This window comes from Sinocyclocheilus anshuiensis, unplaced genomic scaffold (genome assembly GCF_001515605.1).
Source record: "Sinocyclocheilus anshuiensis isolate Anshui unplaced genomic scaffold, SAMN03320099.WGS_v1.1 scaffold1453, whole genome shotgun sequence".
NCBI classification, from domain to species: Eukaryota; Metazoa; Chordata; class Actinopteri; order Cypriniformes; family Cyprinidae; genus Sinocyclocheilus; species Sinocyclocheilus anshuiensis.
The window spans coordinates 1,316,448-1,323,717 of record NW_015549558.1 but is presented as its reverse complement, the minus strand read 5'-3'; positions in this window follow the sequence as shown (position 1 = coordinate 1,323,717).

Genomic DNA, 7,270 nt, shown 5'->3' with positions numbered 1-7,270 from the left:
TATCTGAAAGCTTAATGAAGCCTCAAGTTGGTGTAGTTTTAAAGATTTCACTTGTTTGGCAGAATCTCGAATCTCCTTATGCCGAGTTCACACTGCACGATTTTCAAACTCGTCGGATCGCCGTTGTTTGCGTGACTATTCAATATACGTCAAATCAACATCAAGTTTTAAACGTCCAATTGATGTCATATTGACGTCACATTGACATCAATGATTAGTATGTTTAATCAGGATGTATGTAAAGTTATGGTGTAATATGAATTTGTAGTTAGCTTGATTACGTTTAAATAGCGTTTTTTTTTTCTTAACTGAGGTTTTGAAACGCATCTATTTCATCTTTTGAACTGTGATGTGTTGGATTTGTGCATGGAACACAGCTGTTGTATGTGGACTTGTAACTTCAATAGTTAGAGAGAAAAAAATGAAGGTAAACAGTGGAGTGATTATTACATTTACCAAAAATACTTTTTAATATATTTTTTTAATATTTGAATTATTTTTTTATTTATAGTGCTATCATAATACTGTATAATTAATTACAATACATTTGCTGTTATTACAATATAATTGTAAAACCACCATTTACAGTATTACAACTACAATTACCAGTTAATTATTGTAAAATTTACATTAGGTCTAATTTTTCACAGTGAAAATTCATTGACATTTCATGTCTGATGAACAAAAACAGGCTTCCCTTCAGATTTTAAAATTATTCTGATTTCCTTTTCAACTGATCAAGATGCAATGTATGGCCCTATGAAATCAATTTTATTTTTATTTTGTTCCAAATTCATTGTTTTCCATTTTAATTTGTCTTGACTCCAACAGTTAAATTAATATATTAAAAAAAGATATATTAATCAAAAAGTATGGCTAATTAATTGTAATCATAAAACAATTTAACAGTCATTTATTTTAAAAGTTATTAAAAGTTGAACAAAACTGACATTTTAGGCCCTATGAAAGATGCATTTTATTTATTATATATATATATATATATATATATATATATATTATTTATTGTTTTATTTGATGCAAATGTAATATATTTTACATATATGGTGTTATAATTGTACACAAATAAAAAAATATATATTAAAAAAATTGGAGGATAGCAATCCTGGTGACCGTTGAAACGCGTCATCACTGTCTTGTGAAAAGTGGTCCATTCTGAAGTCGAAGCTTCGAGAAAGCGGTCTTCTGACACGTTTTATCAGGCGAGTAAATGTGTTAACATCTCATGAAATATAAAACAAGTTATATTGGGTAACTTTTAACATAGAAGATCGTGTTTTAATAAAATATGACTTTGTGCAATTATGAAAAATGTAGAGCTATAATGCCCATTTAATGAGAAAGCATTCTCTGCTGTTTAACACACCTGTAGATGGTGCTCTTTCCGGGTTTCTCAGCAGCGGAAGTCGTCATAGAATGGAAGACTATGACAAACATATTTTTTTTTTTCCATTCACATTTGCTCAGATAGCAAAATAAAAACTCCACGATAATGTTTTTATTACTTTCAAAAATAGGAAAAAGATATAGAGAGACTTCTAACCGCAGTCAGAAGAGAGAACAACATCAAATTTACCGTCACCCCCATAGACGCTGCATTACACCCTTGCATAGCGTTTATTATATATATGTCTGCTTTTTCACTCTCGCTGCGTCGCGCATGTAACCTGCCAAAACTCAAATGGAATCGCAATTCCTTTTGCATTTGACTTTCCGATGTCTACATAAGCAGTGTTAAGCTGACAATCATCGTCAGGGGCGGGACTATACTAGGGGGCGTGTTTGTATTGGGTGGTGACGTCACTCACAGACGACCGTGTAATGCTCTGATCAATGGAGATAATCGGTAAAGTCTCTGCTAAAGGCAGCTACCAATCAGTTTCGTACCTGTGTGAACGAACAGGCAGTGCAACCTTCTTGGCACAATACATAATTCTGTCTTTTTTACCCCAAATGTAGCGATTAACAGCGGGAGCCACAACGGTACGCACAATAGGTGGCAAATAGGTAAATACGTGTAGATTTGCTCTGTTGCAATGACTATTTTTGTTCTTTTTTGTGTATTCTAATTTCCCGCCAGTATACTTGTATTATATACAATAATACCATGAAGCTAACTGTGGCAGTGTGTGAACAGATAAATTTTATATGTCACTTGTAAGCATGTTAGTAACGTTATAAGGCTAACGTTAATTTTGAAATGTCAAGGGGATGCTAACCGTTTGTGTTCGGAATAAGAGCCCTGCGTTTTAATTTTTGAATCTCTCCACCATCTTAGATTATTTTCAATTTTAAGCAACGAACATCACCCTGCCTTCACGGGGGTCCGTGTACTTTTGAGTCCATTCATTTATTCGTTATTTATCCCAGAAATGAAAATGCGGTTTCCTCTTGTTCAAACTGTGATTAAGCAGAAACATGCCTTTTCACTCTTATTTCATTCAATTTGGCAGTCACTGCGTTCGCGAAAGCGAAAATGCAAACGGTAATGCACGATTTGCAACTGCATTTGGATTATGTCACAATTTATGCGTCCACATACTGAAAACGCAATTGAAAATACAATTTGCAGTTCCTTTTGAAAATTGTCCGGAATATGGTTCCATACCCTTGCATAGCGTTTATTATATATATATATATATATATATATATATATTTAAAAATTGTAATAATGTTATAAAACTAGTTTCTTAGTGTATATCAATGCTAAATTAAATTTTTAGCGTGTCTCTATGACTAATAGCAGTGGCGGACTGACCATCGGGAGCACCTTCCCTGTGGGCCGGCCCATTGCGTAAATATAATGAGTTAATGTACGTAGTCTATATCTCTCCATCGGCCCAGACGAATGGACCGCGCAGCCAATTTGAGTTAAAAATTATAATTAATTTTGCATGCTCTGGCTCAGTGCAGCCAAAGGCAGTAAGACAATCTCTGGTGCAGCGGCTCAAAAGCGCTCGTCAATGTCAAAATGTTTGAAATAGCCAATCAAATCGAAGAAGGCGGGATTTACCGTTCACAGAAGCTGAGCTGCGCGGCATTAATGTGAGCTGAGGTAAGCTGCTAAACATGACGAGACAATTCAGCAGTATCAACTGTTTACGTTAGAAAATTGTTAAACGCCAGACATTAATTTTCAGGGATGCTGCTGGCCTTTTCGAATTTCTCAGATTTCAATGCCATTTACGTTATTTGCTACAATATACATAGAAACGTAGTAGTTTTCAGCAGACATACCATAAGAGTGAATGTTTGATCTCTGCATATTTCTTCCGTAATTTCATTTGTCTAAGAAAATGTTTCAAAAACTGTAAAATTCTCAAATTTACTCTAGAACATTGTAAATCTGAAGACTTTCGCTTTCAAGTGTCCTGATATTTTTCTGTTAAAGATATCTTAATGTAAATGTTTTATTGCTATAATGTAATTTATTTTTGTGATACTGAAAACTGTTTTTGCTTTTTAATATTTTAGCATTTTAAAATACAAGCATGAAACATGCATAAAATACAAACAAAACTGTATGCACAGTTATAGCACCTGACAGACTGTTGCAAGTCTTTCATTCAGTCAATAATCAGTGTATAATAAAATGAAATTTATAAGTTAAATTAATACAAATGAATTAAAAGTTAATTGAAAATAATCAATTTGTTACAAAAAATTATTTCAGAAAATTAAACATTTGTAGATTAATAATAAAACTTGGAATTAAAATATAAAGTAAATACTAACAGGAAAGTATTTGGCTTTGACTGAGGTTGAAGCAAATGGTTCAGTATAGATTGTATTTATTTATTATTTGTTTGTCTGTTAATTGATGATGGTGTTAGTTGGTAGGAAACGGTCCCTGACTGCTGAAAATACATGATAATTTTTTTAAATGTTTAATAAGTTAAAAAGGCCCATGCTTGTCATTCTCCCTTAACATTATTGTAAACATATGTAAATGTCTTAGAGATGCATGTGTATTCCTTCTTTATTTTGCAGCTACTTGTGACTTAAATGATGGCATACTACAAAAACTGGAGGAAACGTAATGCTGAAGTGCTGTCTCTTGCAGCTGATGATTCAGACAGCAGTGATGCAGATGGGTTGCTGAGGGCACAGTTCAGTGAGGATGAAACTGCCTCTTTGTCACCTTCAGCAGATGGCAACATCTCGTATTACAACTCTGATGCATTAGTGCTGTCTTCTGACACTGACTCTGAGGTTGCTAGCAATCTGTCGGATGATTCTGCAGAGGAAACTCCTCCTGATCTGAGTGAGGAAGTTGCAGCTTGGGCAGCTACCAACAAATGCACACGGTCTGCACTAAATGAACTGTTAGACATTCTAAGGCGCCAAGGACATCGCCTCCCCAAGGATGCCAGAACGCTGCTGAAGACCCCCAAAAGAGTGGCAATAGTTGAACTGTGTGGTGGACAATATGCATACTTTGGTATTGCATCTGGCATTTTGAAAGTTTTAGCCCAGAATCCTGCTTTCCCAGAAGACCGCATAGACATGTGCTTCAACATTGATGGTATTCCACTGTTTAAATCATCAAGCCTGCAGATGTGGCCAATCCTGTGCCGTTTCCATGCTTTTGCACCCTTCATTGTGGCACTCTATTGTGGAAAAGCAAAACCCAGCCCAGTTCAAGATTACCTTTCAGATTTTTTTCAGGAGTTGAAATTCTCAACTTCTGGATCAACTTCCACATCACCTAGTCACTTCTTCACATCATAAAACAAATTCTTCAAATCTCTTCAAACAAACAGAAAATGCATTCTAGCAGGAAAAAATAGGTTCCCATTAGGGGTGTGCGATATGATGATTTTTTGATCATGGATGCTCCGATCAGGATTTTTGCAGCCGATACCAAATACCGATTTCTTGTCATGGTGATCGACCGATGCCGATTCTGATGCTTAAAGCTTTATATAGGCTACCAGTACCAGTATCACCATGGGGGGGGGTCGATTGAGTTTTAAAAAGCTTGTAAAAGCACCGTGCACATTTCACTTTCACTTTCAAATTAGCGGCAATTCGGCGTCAAGCAGTTGTTTGTTTTTTGTTAGTTTAAGTTTTTCCCTCTTTTCCTCGCTTTTAAATAGCTTGTAAAAGCACCGTATTTTATTTTCACTTTTAAATTAGCGGCAATTCATCGTCAATTGCTTGAATTTGCTCCTTGGGCCTGGAATGAATTGCAAAATGTAATTAATCTTGATACACTTCCAACATTTAGTAATTTTAAATGTCTTTTGTATAATGTTTTAAAGGATACTTTAAAATTGTGCAGTGATCCTCCAGGGGGGGCACGAGATAACTTAAGACTATAAGTATATTCAATTCACTATTATTATTCTATTATTATTGTTATTATTAATATTTTATAATCAATATGTTAAAGAAATTAAAAATTAAAATGAAAAAATAACAGCACCACCTCTCTTGTATGTAGGCTATTCTGTGATGTTATTCTGTGTTTCGGAGCAGCTCAAGCCGTTTCTCACCACGCTGTGTGAAATACAGACTGATCAGCGGCTCAAAACACCTGACCGCTGCATGAGCATATGATACACAAACTACAGCTCTCGGTTGGATAAAAGAAGCCAGTGTTGCACTAGCAAGGTTTTGATGAATGTAATCAAGGTAAAGACGATTATAGTGACATACAGGAGTCGTGTATTAGGCGCGCGTTAATCATTTTATTGATGCGTAAACAAACCGTGTATGTGCGCTCTTGGCACATCTAAAATATCGAATTTCTGCTTGAACACAATTCAGTATATTCACATTGCTGTCAAAATTAATGTACAGCGAGTGTTTTATAACGGATGCTCGCAGAAGAAGTGTGTTTTGGACATATGTAAAATATGTTTATGTACGTATGGGTATCAGACGCTCCAAAAAGCTTGTTCTGACAGAGGACCCAGATGTTGACTGATGACATCGAGCCGCCTTCAGATCGCTGAGATTCCACACATTTAGAATGGTTTAATTTTTCATTAGTATTTTGGTGTGTTCAGTGATTCTGAATGGATCCGTATAATAGGGGTGTGCGATATTGAAAAAAAATGATATCTCAATATTTTTGGAGATTTTTTCGATAACAATAATTAGACAATATTTTGCCGAGTGTGTTATTGTGCTGATATCTGACTACCGTGGACAGCTGCAGTTTTTGATATTCTTCATATTCTGTGTAATCAGTTCACATCAGTGATAGAAATGAATCTTTTCAAATAAGTTTAAATTGATTTTTACCTTTTATGGCCAATTTTACGTTTAATAAAGCCTTTTTTTTTTTTGACTGAACCGAATCATTTAACGGTTGATTCATTCAGGAACTAAACATCGTCTTGTTGCTCAGAGATGCAAAAAAACAGTGCTGTAGCTGTTTGGACCAGCTGTTTTCAACATAATATAATAATAATAATAACAAGAAATGTTTTTTGAGCAGCAAATTAAAATATTAGAATGATTTCCGAAGGATCATGTGACACTTAAGACTGGAGTAATGATGCAAAAAATTCAGATTTGAAATCACAGGAATAAATGACATTTAAAATATATTCAAACAGAAAACAGTTATTTTAAATGTAAGCAGAAGAGAAGTCTTTAAAAAACATTAAAAAATCTTACTGTTCAAAAACTTTTGACTGGTAGTGTATCTACATCATTTATCTACCATACGTTGTTAATCCATCTATGAATTTTAGCCGTTTTTTCATGCAGAGTTAACCTTTGATTTACATTGACTGTAGTCCCTTCAGGCGATAAAAAATCCAGTTCACATTTGTATTTTGGAATTGTATCTTGATAAATAAAACATTTCTTACATTTATTACTGTTGTGTCATTATTTTGGTGGTCTAGAATAGGACATGTGTGGACGTCAAATTGACATCAAGTTTTTGACATAAATTTGATTTGCGCTTTTGACCTGTTTTTTGACGTCAATGTTTGATGTCAAGTTTTTGACGTCAATTTGATTTACGTTTTTGACCTGTTTTTTGACGTCAATGTTTGATGTCAATTTGACGTCTTTTTGACATCAATTGCCCACTGGGTACGTTCTTATTTCACTCTGAAACTTACGAGAATGCAATTTTCCCTGAATATACAAAAGACTGCAAATGTGACATTGATTTTATATAACAGTTAAACAAAAAAGGCAATATTAAGTGTACATTTTACATTTTAAATGTATCCTACATTTTAAACAAAATATTGTCAATATTGTTTGTTATATTTTACAAGAAATT